The following is a 16,275-nucleotide window of genomic DNA, read 5'->3' on the forward strand; positions in this document are numbered from 1 at the left end:
CGTTCTGAAACACTCTTTCTGTAGAAACTGCAATTGGACATTCTGAGCGCTAAGAGGCCTATATTGGGAAAACGAATGTCTACAAATAAAAACTACACAGAAGAATTGTGTGAAACTTCTTTCTGTTCTGTTTGTTCAACTGAAAGAGTTGAACCTTAGTTTTGATTGAGCCGTTCTGAAACACTCTTTCTGTAGAAAATGCAAGTGGAGATTCGGAGCGCTAAGAGGGTAATAGTGGAAAAAGGAATGTCTCCAAATATAAACTACACAGAATCATTCGGTGAAACTTCTTCCCGATCTGTGCATTCAGCTAACAGAGTTAAACCATACTTTTGATTGAGCAGATCTGAACACTCTTTCTGTAGAAAATGCAACTGGACATTTGGAGCGCTAAGAGAGTAGTAGTGGAAAAAGTAATATATTCAAATATAAACTACACAGAAGCATTCTGTGAAACTTCTTTCTGATTTGAGCATTCAGCTAACAGAGTTAAACCATACTTTTGATTGAGCAGTTTTGAAACACTCTGTCTGTAGAAAATGCAACTGGACATTCGTAGCGCTAAGTGGGTAATAGTGGAAAAAAGAATATGTTCAAATATAAACTACACAGAAGCATTGTATGAAACTTCTTTCTGTTCTGTGCATTCAACTAACAGAGTTGAACCTTACTTTTGATTGAGCCTTTCTGAAACACTCTTTCTGTAGAAACTGCAATTGGAAATTCTGAGCGCTAAGAAGTCTCTATTGGGAAAAATAATATCTTCAAATAAAAAATACACAGAAGCATTGTGTGAATCTTATTTCTGATATGTTCATTAAGCTAACAGTGTTAAACCATACTTTTGATTGCGCAGTTCTGAACCCTCTTTCTGTAGAATATGCAAGTGGACATTCGGAGCGCTAAGAGGGTAATAGTAGAAAAAGGACTATATTCAAATATAAACTACACAGTAGCATTCTGTGAAAATTCTTTCTGTTCTGTGCATTCAACTAACAGAGTTGAACCTTACTTTTGATTGAGCCGTTCTGAAACACTCTTTCTGTAGAAACTGCAATTGGACATGCTAAGCGCTAAGAGGCCTACTTTGGGAAAAAGAATATCTTCAAATAAAAACTACACAGATGCATTCTGTGAAACTTATTTCTGATCTGTAAATTCAGTTAACAGAGATAAAACATATTTTTGATTGAGCAGTTATGAAACACTCTTTTCGTAGAAAATACAAGTGGAGATTCGGAGCGCTAAGAGGGTAATAGTGGAAAAAGGAATGTCTTCAAATATAAACTACACAGAATCATTCGGTGAAACTTCTTTCTGATCTGTGCATTCAGCTAACAGAGTTAAACCATACTTTTGATTGAGCAGATCTGAACACTCTTTCTGTAGAAAATGCAACTGGACATTTGGAGCGCTAAGAGCGTAGTAGTGGAAAAAGGAATATATTCAAATATAAACTACACAGAAGCATTCTGTGAAACTTCTTTCTGATCTGAGCATTCAGCTTACAGAGTTAAACCATACTTTTGATTGAGCAGTTTTGAAACAATCTGTCTGTAGAAAATGCAACTGGACATTCATAGCGCTAAGTGGGTAATAGTGGAAAAAAGAATATGTTCAAATATAAACTACACAGAAGCATTGTATGAAACTTCTTTCTGTTCAGTGCATTCAACTAACAGAGTTGAACCTTACTTTTGATTGAGCCGTTCTGAAACACTCTTTCTGTAGAAACTGCAATTGGACATTCTGAGCGCTAAGAGGCCTATATTGGGAAAAAGAATGTCTACAAATAAAAACTACACAGAAGAATTGTGTGAAACTTCTTTCTGTTCTGTTTGTTCAACTAAAAGAGTTGAACCTTAGTTTTGATTGAGCCGTTCTGAAACACTCTTTCTGTAGAAAATGCAAGTGGAGATTCGGAGCGCTAAGAGGGTAATAGTGGAAAAAGGAATGTCTCCAAATATAAACTACACAGAATCATTCTGTGAAACTTCTTTCCGATCTGTGCATTCAGCTAACAGAGTTAAACCATACTTTTGATTGAGCAGATCTGAACACTCTTTCTGTAGAAAATGCAACTGGACATTTGGAGCGCTAAGAGTGTAGTAGTGGAAAAAGGAATATATTCAAATATAAACTACACCGAAGCATTCTGTGAAACTTCTTTCTGATTTGAGCATTCAGCTAACAGAGGTAACCATACTTTTGATTGAGCAGTTTTGAAACACTCTGTCTGTAGAAAATGCAACTGGACATTCGTAGCGCTAAGTGGGTAATAGTGGAAAAAAGAATATGTTCAAATATAAACTACACAGAAGCATTGTATGAAACTTCTTTCTGTTCTGTGCATTCAACTAACAGAGTTGAACCTTACTTTTGATTGAGCCAATCTGAAACACTCTTTGTGTAGAAACTGCAATTGGACATTCTGAGCGCTAAGAGGCCTATATGGGGAAAAATAATATCTTCAAATAAAAACTACACAGAAGCATTGTGTGAATCTTATTTCTGATATGTTCATTAAGCTAACAGAGTTAAAACATACTTTTGATTGCGCAGTTCTGAACACTCTTTCTGTAGAAAATGCAAGTGGACATTCGGAGCGCTAAGAGGGTAATAGTTTAAAAAGGAATATATTAAAATATAAACTACACAGTAGCATTCTGTGAAAATTCTTTCTTTTCTGTGCATTCAACTAACAGCGTTGAACCTTACTTTTGATTGAGCCGTTCTGAAACACTCTTTCTGTAGAAACTGCAATTGGACATGCTAAGCGCTAAGAGGCCTACATTGGGAAAAAGAATCTCTTCAAATAAAAACTACACAGATGCATTCTGTGAAACTTATTTCTGATCTGTAAATTCAGTTAACAGAGATAAAACATATTTTTGATTGAGCAGTTATAAAACACTCTTTTTGTAGAAAATGCAAGTGGAGATTCCGAGCGCTAAGAGGGTAATAGTGGAAAAAGGAATGTCTTCAAATATATACTACACAGAATCATTCGGTGAAACTTCTTTCTGATCTGTGCATTCAGCTAACAGAGTTAAACCATACTTTTGATTGAGCAGATCTGAACACTCTTTCTGTAGAATATGCAACTGGACATTTGGAGCCCTAAGAGAGTAGTAGTGGAAAAAGGAATATATTCAAATGTAAACTACACAGGAGCATTCTGTGAAACTTCTTTCTGATCTGAGCATTCAGCTAACAGAGTTAAACCATACTTTTGATTGAGCAGTTTTGAAACACTCTGTCTGTAGAAAATGCAACTGGACATTCGTAGCGCTAAGTGGGTAATAGTGGAAAAAAGAATATGTTCAAATATAAACTACACAGAAGCATTGTATGAAACTTCTTTCTGTTCAGTGCATTCAACTAACAGAGTTGAACCTTACTTTTGATTGAGCCGTTGTGAAACACTCTTTCTGTAGAAACTGCAATTGGACATTCTGAGCGCTAAGTGGCCTATATTGGGAAAACGAATGTCTACAAATAAAAACTACACAGAAGAATTGTGTGAAACTTCTTTCTGTTCTGTTTGTTCAACTAAAAGAGTTGAACTTTAGTTTTGATTGAGCCGTTCTGAAACACTCTTTCTGTAGAAAATGCAAGTGGAGATTCGGAGCGCTAAGAGGGTAATAGTGGAAAAAGGAATGTCTCCAAATATAAACTACACAGAATCATTCGGTGAAACTTCTTTCCGATCTGTGCATTCAGCTAACAGAGTTAAACCATACTTTTGATTGAGCAGATCTGAACACTCTTTCTGTAGAAAATGCAACTGGACATTTGGAGCGCTAAGAGAGTAGTAGTGGAAAAAGGAATATATTCAAATATAAACTACACAGAAGCATTCTGTGAAACTTCTTTCTGATTTGAGCATTCAGCTAACAGAGTTAAACCATACTTTTGATTGAGCAGTTTTGAAACACTCTGTCTGTAGAAAATGCAACTGGACATTCGTAGCGCTAAGTGGGTAATAGTGGAAAAAAGAATATGTTCAAATATAAACTACACAGTAGCATTGTATGAAACTACTTTCTGTTCTGTGCATTCAACTAACAGAGTTGAACCTTACTTTTGATTGAGCCTTTCTGAAACACTCTTTCTGTAGAAACTGCAATTGGAAATTCTGAGCGCTAAGAGGTCTCTATTGGGAAAAATAATATCTTCAAATAAAAACTACACAGAAGCATTGTGTGAATCTTATTTCTGATATGTTCATTAAGCTAACAGTGTTAAACCATACTTTTGATTGCGCAGTTCTGAACCCTCTTTCTGTAGAAAATGCAAGTGGACATTCGGAGCGCTAAGAGGGTAATAGTGGAAAAAGGACTATATTCAAATATAAACTACACAGTAGCATTCTGTGAAAATTCTTTCTGTTCTGTGCATTCAACTAACAGAGTTGAACCTTACTTTTGATTGAGCCGTTCTGAAACACTCTTTCTGTAGAAACTGCAATTGGACATGCTAAGCGCTAAGAGGCCTACTTTGGGAAAAAGAATATCTTCAAATAAAAACTACACAGATGCATTCTGTGAAACTTATTTCTGATCTGTAAATTCAGTTAACAGAGATAAAACATATTTTTGATTGAGCAGTTATGAAACACTCTTTTCGTAGAAAATACAAGTGGAGATTCGGAGCGCTAAGAGGGTAATAGTGGAAAAAGGAATGTCTTCAAATATAAACTACACAGAATCATTCGGTGAAACTTCTTTCTGATCTGTGCATTCAGCTAACAGAGTTAAACCATACTTTTGATTGAGCAGATCTGAACACTCTTTCTGTAGAAAATGCAACTGGACATTTGGAGCGCTAAGAGCGTAGTAGTGGAAAAAGGAATATATTCAAATATAAACTACACAGAAGCATTCTGTGAAACTTCTTTCTGATCTGAGCATTCAGCTAACAGAGTTAAACCATACTTTTGATTGAGCAGTTTTGAAACAATCTGTCTGTAGAAAATGCAACTGGACATTCATAGCGCTAAGTGGGTAATAGTGGAAAAAAGAATATGTTCAAATATAAACTACACAGAAGCATTGTATGAAACTTCTTTCTGTTCAGTGCATTCAACTAACAGAGTTGAACCTTACTTTTGATTGAGCCGTTGTGAAACACTCTTTCTGTAGAAACTGCAATTGGACATTCTGAGCGCTAAGAGGCCTATATTGGGAAAAAGAATGTCTACAAATAAAAACTACACAGAAGAATTGTGTGAAACTTCTTTCTGTTCTGTGTGTTCAACTAAAAGAGTTGAACCTTAGTTTTGATTGAGCCGTTCTGAAACACTCTTTCTGTAGAAAATGCAAGTGGAGATTCGGAGCGCTAAGAGGGTAATAGTGGAAAAAGGAATGTCTCCAAATATAAACTACACAGAAACATTCTGTGAAACTTCTTTCTGATCTGTGCATTCAGCTAACAGATTTAAACCATACTTTTGATTGAGCAGATCTGAACACTCTTTCTGTAGAAAATGCAACTGGACATTTGGAGCGCTAAGCGCGTAGTAGTGGAAAAAGGAATATATTCAAATATAAACTACACAGAAGCATTCTGTGAAACTTCTTTCCGATCTGAGCATTCAGCTAACAGAGTTATACCATACTTTTGATTGAGCAGTTTTGAAACACTCTGTCTGTAGAAAATGCAACTGGACATTCGTAGCGCTAAGTGGGTAATAGTGGAAAAAAGAATATGTTCAAATATAAACTACACAGAAGCATTGTATGAAACTTCTTTCTGTTCTGTGCATTCAACTAACAGAGTTGAACCTTACTTTTGATTGAGCCTTTCTGAAACACTCTTTCTGTAGAAACTGCAATTGGAAATTCTGAGCGCTAAGAGGTCTCTATTGGGAAAAATAATATCTTCAAATAAAAACTACACAGAAGCATTGTGTGAATCTTATTTCTGATATGTTCATTAAGCTAACAGAGTTAAACCATACTTCTGATTGCGCAGTTCTGAACACTCTTTCTGTAGAAAATGCAAGTGGACATTCGGAGCGCTAAGAGGGTAATAGTGGAAAAAGGACTATATTCAAATATAAACTACACAGTAGCATTCTGTGAAAATTCTTTCTGTTCTGTGCATTCAACTAACAGAGTTGAACCTTACTTTTGATTGAGCCGTTCTGAAACACTCTTTCTGTAGAAACTGCAATTGGACATGCTAAGCGCTAAGAGGCCTACTTTGGGAAAAAGAATATCTTCAAATAAAAACTACACAGATGCATTCTGTGAAACTTATTTCTGATCTGTAAATTCAGTTAACAGAGATAAAACATATTTTTGATTGAGCAGTTATGAAACACTCTTTTTGTAGAAAATACAAGTGGAGATTCGGAGCGCTAAGAGGGTAATAGTGGAAAAAGGAATGTCTTCAAATATAAACTACACAGAATCATTCGGTGAAACTTCTTTCTGATCTGTGCATTCAGCTAACAGAGTTAAACCATACTTTTGATTGAGCAGATCTGAACACTCTTTCTGTAGAAAATGCAACTGGACATTTGGAGCGCTAAGAGCGTAGTAGTGGAAAAAGGAATATATTCAAATATAAACTACACAGAAGCATTCTGTGAAACTTCTTTCTGATCTGAGCATTCAGCTAACAGAGTTAAACCATACTTTTGATTGAGCAGTTTTGAAACAATCTGTCTGTAGAAAATGCAACTGGACATTCGTAGCGCTAAGTGGGTAGTAGTGGAAAAAAGAATATGTTCAAATATAAACTACACAGAAGCATTGTATGAAACTTCTTTCTGTTCAGTGCATTCAACTAACAGAGTTGAACCTTACTTTTGATTGAGCCGTTCTGAAACACTCTTTCTGTAGAAACTGCAATTGGACATTCTGAGCGCTAAGAGGCCTATATTGGGAAAAAGTATGTCTACAAATAAAAACTACACAGAAGAATTGTGTGAAACTTCTTTCTGTTCTGTTTGTTCAACTAAAAGAGTTGAACCTTAGTTTTGATTGAGCCGTTCTGAAACACTCTTTCTGTAGAAAATGCAAGTGGAGATTCGGAGCGCTAAGAGGGTAATAGTGGAAAAAGGAATGTCTCCAAATATAAACTACACAGAAACATTCTGTGAAACTTCTTTCTGATCTGTGCATTCAGCTAACAGAGTTAAACCATACTTTTGATTGATCAGATCTGAACACTCTTTCTGTAGAAAATGCAACTGGACATTTGGAGCGCTAAGCGCGTAGTAGTGGAAAAAGGAATATATTCAAATATAAACTACACAGAAGCATTCTGTGAAACTTCTTTCCGATCTGAGCATTCAGCTAACAGAGTTATACCATACTTTTGATTGAGCAGTTTTGAAACACTCTGTCTGTAGAAAATGCAACTGGACATTCGTAGCGCTAAGTGGGTAATAGTGGAAAAAAGAATATGTTCAAATATAAACTACACAGAAGCATTGTATAAAACTTCTTTCTGTTCTGTGCATTCAACTAACAGAGTTTAACCTTACTTTTGATTGAGCCGTTCTGAAACACTCTTTCTGTAGAAACTGCAATTGGACATTCTGAGCGCTAAGAGGCCTATATTGGGAAAAAGAATGTCTACAAATAAAAACTACACAGAAAAATTGTGTGAAACTTCTTTCTGTTCTGTTTGTTCAACTAAAAGAGTTGAACCTTAGTTTTGATTGAGCCGTTCTGAAACACTCTTTCTGTAGAAAATGCAAGTGGAGATTCGGAGCGCTAAGAGGGTAATAGTGGAAAAAGGAATGTCTCCAAATATAAACTACACAGAATCATTCTGTGAAACTTCTTTCCGATCTGTGCATTCAGCTAACAGAGTTAAACCATACTTTTGATTGAGCAGATCTGAACACTCTTTCTGTAGAAAATGCAACTGGATATTTGGAGCGCTAAGAGTGTAGTAGTGGAAAAAGGAATATATTCAAATATAAACTACACCGAAGCATTCTGTGAAACTTCTTTCTGATTTGAGCATTCAGCTAACACAGTTAACCATACTTTTGATTGAGCAGTTTTGAAACACTCTGTCTGTAGAAAATGCAACTGGACATTCGTAGCGCTAAGTGGGTAATAGTGGAAAAAAGAATATGTTCAAATATAAACTACACAGAAGCATTGTATGAAACTTCTTTCTGTTATGTGCATTCAACTAACAGAGTTGAACCTTACCTTTGATTGAGCCAATCTGAAACACTCTTTGTGTAGAAACTGCAATTGGACATTCTGAGCGCTAAGAGGCCTATATGGGGAAAAATAATATCTTCAAATAAAAACTACACAGAAGCATTGTGTGAATCTTATTTCTGATATGTTCATTAAGCTAACAGAGTTAAAACATACTTTTGATTGCGCAGTTCTGAACACTCTTTCTGTAGAAAATGCAAGTGGACATTCGGAGCGCTAAGAGGGTAATAGTTTAAAAAGGAATATATTCAAATATAAACTACACAGTAGCATTCTGTGAAAATTCTTTCTTTTCTGTGCATTCAACTAACAGCGTTGAACCTTACTTTTGATTGAGCCGTTCTGAAACACTCTTTCTGTAGAAACTGCAATTGGACATGCTAAGCGCTAAGAGGCCTACATTGGGAAAAAGAATCTCTTCAAATAAAAACTACACAGATGCATTCTGTGAAACTTATTTCTGATCTGTAAATTCAGTTAACAGAGATAAAACATATTTTTGATTGAGCAGTTATAAGACACTCTTTTTGTAGAAAATGCAAGTGGAGATTCCGAGCGCTAAGAGGGTAATAGTGGAAAAAGGAATGTCTTCAAATATATACTACACAGAATCATTCGGTGAAACTTCTTTCTGATCTGTGCATTCAGCTAACAGAGTTAAACCATACTTTTGATTGAGCAGATCTGAACACTCTTTCTGTAGAATATGCAACTGGACATTTGGAGCCCTAAGAGAGTAGTAGTGGAAAAAGGAATATATTCAAATGTAAACTACACAGAAGCATTCTGTGAAACTTCTTTCTGATCTGAGCATTCAGCTAACAGAGTTAAACCATACTTTTGATTGAGCAGTTTTGAAACACTCTGTCTGTAGAAAATGCAACTGGACATTCGTAGCGCTAAGTGGGTAATAGTGGAAAAAAGAATATGTTCAAATATAAACTACACAGAAGCATTGTATGAAACTTCTTTCTGTTCTGTGCATTCAACTAACAGAGTTGAACCTTACTTTTGATTGAGCCGTTCTGAAACACTCTTTCTGTAGAAACTGCAATTGGACATTCTGAGCGCTAAGAGGCCTATATTGGGAAAACGAATGTCTACAAATAAAAACTACACAGAAGAATTGTGTGAAACTTCTTTCTGTTCTGTTTGTTCAACTGAAAGAGTTGAACCTTAGTTTTGATTGAGCCGTTCTGAAACACTCTTTCTGTAGAAAATGCAAGTGGAGATTCGGAGCGCTAAGAGGGTAATAGTGGAAAAAGGAATGTCTCCAAATATAAACTACACAGAATCATTCGGTGAAACTTCTTCCCGATCTGTGCATTCAGCTAACAGAGTTAAACCATACTTTTGATTGAGCAGATCTGAACACTCTTTCTGTAGAAAATGCAACTGGACATTTGGAGCGCTAAGAGAGTAGTAGTGGAAAAAGGAATATATTCAAATATAAACTACACAGAAGCATTCTGTGAAACTTCTTTCTGATTTGAGCATTCAGCTAACAGAGTTAAACCATACTTTTGATTGAGCAGTTTTGAAACACTCTGTCTGTAGAAAATGCAACTGGACATTCGTAGCGCTAAGTGGGTAATAGTGGAAAAAAGAATATGTTCAAATATAAACTACACAGAAGCATTGTATGAAACTTCTTTCTGTTCTGTGCATTCAACTAACAGAGTTGAACCTTACTTTTGATTGAGCCTTTCTGAAACACTCTTTCTGTAGAAACTGCAATTGGAAATTCTGAGCGCTAAGAAGTCTCTATTGGGAAAAATAATATCTTCAAATAAAAAATACACAGAAGCATTGTGTGAATCTTATTTCTGATATGTTCATTAAGCTAACAGTGTTAAACCATACTTTTGATTGCGCAGTTCTGAACCCTCTTTCTGTAGAATATGCAAGTGGACATTCGGAGCGCTAAGAGGGTAATAGTGGAAAAAGGACTATATTCAAATATAAACTACACAGTAGCATTCTGTGAAAATTCTTTCTGTTCTGTGCATTCAACTAACAGAGTTGAACCTTACTTTTGATTGAGCCGTTCTGAAACACTCTTTCTGTAGAAACTGCAATTGGACATGCTAAGCGCTAAGAGGCCTACTTTGGGAAAAAGAATATCTTCAAATAAAAACTACACAGATGCATTCTGTGAAACTTATTTCTGATCTGTAAATTCAGTTAACAGAGATAAAACATATTTTTGATTGAGCAGTTATGAAACACTCTTTTTGTAGAAAATACAAGTGGAGATTCGGAGCGCTAAGAGGGTAATAGTGGAAAAAGGAATGTCTTCAAATATAAACTACACAGAATCATTCGGTGAAACTTCTTTCTGATCTGTGCATTCAGCTAACAGAGTTAAACCATACTTTTGATTGAGCAGATCTGAACACTCTTTCTGTAGAAAATGCAACTGGACATTTGGAGCGCTAAGAGCGTAGTAGTGGAAAAAGGAATATATTCAAATATAAACTACACAGAAGCATTCTGTGAAACTTCTTTCTGATCTGAGCATTCAGCTAACAGAGTTAAACCATACTTTTGATTGAGCAGTTTTGAAACAATCTGTCTGTAGAAAATGCAACTGGACATTCGTAGCGCTAAGTGGGTAATAGTGGAAAAAAGAATATGTTCAAATATAAACTACACAGAAGCATTGTATGAAACTTCTTTCTGTTCAGTGCATTCAACTAACAGAGTTGAACCTTACTTTTGATTGAGCCGTTCTGAAACACTCTTTCTGTAGAAACTGCAATTGGACATTCTGAGCGCTAAGAAGCCTATATTGGGAAAAAGAATGTCTACAAATAAAAACTACACAGAAGAATTGTGTGAAACTTCTTTCTGTTCTGTGTGTTCAACTAAAAGAGTTGAACCTTAGTTTTGATTGAGCCGTTCTGAAACACTCTTTCTGTAGAAAATGCAAGTGGAGATTCGGAGCGGTAAGAGGGTAATAGTGGAAAAAGGAATGTCTCCAAATATAAACTACACAGAAACATTCTGTGAAACTTCTTTCTGATCTGTGCATTCAGCTAACAGATTTAAACCATACTTTTGATTGAGCAGATCTGAACACTCTTTCTGTAGAAAATGCAACTGGACATTTGGAGCGCTAAGCGCGTAGTAGTGGAAAAAGGAATATATTCAAATATAAACTACACAGAAGCATTCTGTGAAACATCTTTCCGATCTGAGCATTCAGCTAACAGAGTTATACCATACTTTTGATTGAGCAGTTTTGAAACACTCTGTCTGTAGAAAATGCAACTGGACATTCGTAGCGCTAAGAGGGTAATAGTGGAAAAAAGAATATGTTCAAATATAAACTACACAGAAGCATTGTATAACACTTCTTTCTGTTCTGTGCATTCAACTAACAGAGTTGAACCTTACTTTTGATTGAGCCGTTCTGAAACACTCTTTCTGTAGAAACTGCAATTGGACATTCTGAGCGCTAAGAGGCCTATATTGGGAAAAAGAATGTCTACAAATAAAAACTACACAGAAGAATTGTGTGAAACTTCTTTCTGTTCTGTTTGTTCAACTAAAAGGGTTGAACCTTAGTTTTGATTGAGCCGTTCTGAAACACTCTTTCTGTAGAAAATGCAAGTGGAGATTCGGAGCGCTAAGAGGGTAATAGTGGAAAAAGGAATGTCTCCAAATATAAACTACACAGAATCATTCTGTGAAACTTCTTTCCGATCTGTGCATTCAGCTAACAGAGTTAAACCATACTTTTGATTGAACAGATCTGAACACTCTTTCTGTAGAAAATGCAACTGGACATTTGGAGCGCTAAGAGAGTAGTAGTGGAAAAAGGAATATATTCAAATATAAACTACACAGAAGCATTCTGTGAAACTTCTTTCTGATCTGAGCATTCAGCTAACAGAGTTAAACCATACTTTTGATTGAGCAGTTTTGAAACACTCTGTCTGTAGAAAATGCAACTGGACATTCGTAGCGCTAAGTGGGTAATAGTGGAAAAAAGAATATGTTCAAATATAAACTACACAGAAGCATTGTATGAAACTTCTTTCTGTTCTGTGCATTCAACTAACAGAGTTGAACCTTACTTTTGATTGAGCCTTTCTGAAACACTTTTTCTGTAGAAACTGCAATTGGAAATTCTGAGCGCTAAGAGGCCTCTATAGGGAAAAATAATATCTTCAAATAAAAATTACACAGAAGCATTGTGTGAAACTTATTTCTGATATGTTCATTAAGCTAACAGAGTTAAACCATACTTTTGATTGCGCAGTGCTGAACCCTATTTCTGTAGAAAATGCAAGTGGACATTCGGATTGCTAAGAGGGTAAGAGTGGAAAAAGGACTATATTCAAATATAAACTACACAGTAGCATTCTGTGAAAATTCTTTCTGTTCTGTGCATTCAACTAACAGAGTTGAAACTTACTTTTGATTGAGCCGTTCTGAAACACTCTTTCTGTAGAAACTGCAATTGTACATGCTAAGCGCTAAGAGGCCTACATTGGGAAAAAGAATATCTTCAAGTAAAAACTACACAGATGCATTCTGTGAAACTTATTTCTGATCTGTAAATTCAGTTAACAGAGATAAAACATATTTTTGATTGAGCAGTTATGAAACACTCTTTTTGTAGAAAATGCAAGTGGAGATTCGGAGCGCTAAGAGGGTAATAGTGGAAAAAGGAATGTCTTCAAATATAAACTACACAGAAGCATTCGGTGAAACTTCTTTCTGATCTGTGCATTCAGCTAACAGAGTTAAACCATACTTTTGATTGAGCAGATCTGAACACTCTTTCTGTAGAAAATGCAACTGGACATTTGGAGCGCTAAGCGCGTAGTAGTGGAAAAAGGAATATATTCAAATAAAAACTACACAGAAGCATTGAATAAAACTACTTTCTGTTCTGTGCATTCAACTAACAGAGTTGAACCTTACTTTTGATTGAGCCGTTCTGAAACACTCTTTCTGTAGAAACTGCAATTGGACATTCTGAGCGCTAAGAGGCCTATATTGGGAAAAAGAATGTCTACAAATAAAAACTACAAAGAAGAATTGTGTGAAACTTCTTCTGTTCTGTTTGTTCAACTAAAAGAGTTGAACCTTAGTTTTTATTGAGCCGTTCTGAAACACTCTTTCTGTAGAAAATGCAGGTGGAGATTCGGAGCACTAAGAGGGTAATAGTGGAAAAAGGAATGTCTCCAAATATAAACTACACAGAATCATTCTGTGAAACTTCTTTCCGATCTGTGCATTCAGCTAACAGAGTTAAAACATACTTTTGATTGAGCAGATCTGAACACTCTTTCTGTAGAAAATGCAACTGGACATTTGGAGCGCTAAGCGCGTAGTAGTGGAAAAAGGAATATATTCAAGTATAAACTACACAGAAGCATTCTGTGAAACTTCTTTCTGATCTGAGCATTCAGCTAACAGAGTTAAACCATACTTTTGATTGAGCAGTTTTGAAACAATCTGTCTGTAGAAAATGCAACTGGACATTCGTAGCGCTAAGTGGGTAATAGTGGAAAAAAGAATATGTTCAAATATAAACTACACAGAAGCATTGTATGAAACTTCTTTCTGTTCAGTGCATTCAACTAACAGAGTTGAACCTTACTTTTGATTGAGCCCTTCTGAAACACTCTTTCTGTAGAAACTGCAATTGGACATTCTGAGCGCTAAGAGGCCTATATTGGGAAAAAGAATGTCTACAAATAAAAACTACACAGAAGAATTGTGTGAAACTTCTTTCTGTTCTGTTTGTTCAACTAAAAGAGTTGAACCTTAGTTTTGATTGAGCCGTTCTGAAACACTCTTTCTGTAGAAAATGCAAGTGGAGATTCGGAGCGCTAAGAGGGTAATAGTGGAAAAAGGAATGTCTCCAAATATAAACTACACAGAAACATTCTGTGAAACTTCTTTCTCATCTGTGCATTCAGCTCACAGAGTTAAACCATACTTTTGATTGAGCAGATCTGAACACTCTTTCTGTAGAAAATGCAACTGGACATTTGGAGCGCTAAGCGCGTAGTAGTGGAAAAAGGAATATATTCAAATATAAACTACACAGAAGCATTCTGTGAAACTTCTTTCCGATCTGAGCATTCAGCTAACAGAGTTATACCATACTTTTGATTGAGCAGTTTTGAAACACTCTGTCTGTAGAAAATGCAACTGGACATTCGTAGCGCTAAGTGGGTAATAGTGGAAAAAAGAATATGTTCAAATATAAACTACACAGAAGCATTGTATAAAACTTCTTTCTGTTCTGTGCATTCAACTAACAGAGTTGAACCTTACTTTTGATTGAGCCGTTCTGAAACACTCTTTCTGTAGAAACTGCAATTGGACATTCTGAGCGCTAAGAGGCCTATATTGGGAAAAAGAATGTCTACAAATAAAAACTACACAGAAGAATTGTGTGAAACATCTTTCTGTTCTGTTTGTTCAACTAAAAGAGTTGAACCTTAGTTTTGATGGAGCCGTTCTGAAACACTCTTTCTGTAGAAAATGCAAGTGGAGATTCGGAGCGCTAACAGGGTAATAGTGGAAAAAGGAATGTCTCCAAATATAAACTACACAGAATCATTCTGTGAAACTTCTTTCTGATCTGTGCATTCAGCTAACAGAGTTAAACCATACTTTTGATTGAGCAGATCTGAACACTCTTTCTGTAGAAAATGCAACTGGATATTTGGAGCGCTAAGAGTGTAGTAGTGGAAAAAGGAATATATTCAAATATAAACTACACCGAAGCATTCTGTGAAACTTCTTTCTGATCTGAGCATTCAGCTAACAGAGATAAACCATACTTTTGATTGAGCAGTTTTGAAACACTCTGTCTGTAGAAAATGCAACTGGACATTCGTATCGCTAAGTGGGTAATAGTGGAAAAAAGAATATGTTCAAATATAAACTACACAGAAGCATTGTATGAAACTTCTTTCTGTTCTGTGCATTCAACTAACAGAGTTGAACCTTACTTTTGATTGAGCCTTTCTGAAACACTCTTTCTGTAGAAACTGCAATTGGACATTCTGAGCGCTAAGAGGCCTATATGGGGAAAAATAATATCTTCAAATAAAAACTACACAGAAGCATTGTGTGAATCTTATTTCTGATATGTTCATTAAGCTAACAGAGTTAAACCATACTTTTGATTGCGCAGTTCTGAACACTCTTTCTGTAGAAAATGCAAGTGGACATTCGGAGCGCTAAGAGGGTAATAGTGGAAAAAGGAATATATTCAAATATAAACTACACAGTAGCATTCTGTGAAAATTCTTTCTTTTCTGTGCATTCAACTAACAGAGTTGAACCTTACTTTTGATTGAGCCGTTCTGAAACACTCTTTCTGTAGAAACTGCAATTGGACATGCTAAGCGCTAAGAGGCCTACATTGGGAAAAAGAATCTCTTCAAATAAAAACTACACAGATGCATTCTGTGAAACTTATTTCTGATCTGTAAATTCAGTTAACAGAGATAAAACATATTTTTGATTGAGCAGTTATAAAACACTCTTTTTGTAGAAAATGCAAGTGGAGATTCCGAGTGCTAAGAAGGTAATAGTGGAAAAAGGAATGTCTTCAAATATATACTACACAGAATCATTCGGTGAAACATCTTTCTGATCTGTGCATTCAGCTAACAGAGTTAAACCATACTTTTGATTGAGCAGATCTGAACACTCTTTCTGTAGAAAATGCAACTGGACATTTGGAGCGCTAAGAGCATAGTAGTGGAAAAAGGAATATATTCAAATATAAACTACACAGAAGCATTCTGTGAAACTTCTTTCTGATCTGAGCATTCAGCTAACAGAGTTAAACCATACTTTTGATTGAGCAGTTTTGAAACACTCTGTCTGTAGAAAATGCAACTGGACATTCGTAGCGCTAAGTGGGTAATAGTGGAAAAAAGAATATGTTCAAATATAAACTACACAGAAGCATTGTATGAAACTTCTTTCTGCTCTGTGCATTCAACTAACAGAGTTGAACCTTACTTTTGATTGAGCCTTTCTGAAACACTCTTTCTGTAGAAACTGCAATTGGACATTCTGAGCGCTAAGAGGCCTC

Source organism: Symphalangus syndactylus, chromosome 14 (assembly GCF_028878055.3).
Source record: "Symphalangus syndactylus isolate Jambi chromosome 14, NHGRI_mSymSyn1-v2.1_pri, whole genome shotgun sequence".
NCBI classification, from domain to species: Eukaryota; Metazoa; Chordata; class Mammalia; order Primates; family Hylobatidae; genus Symphalangus; species Symphalangus syndactylus.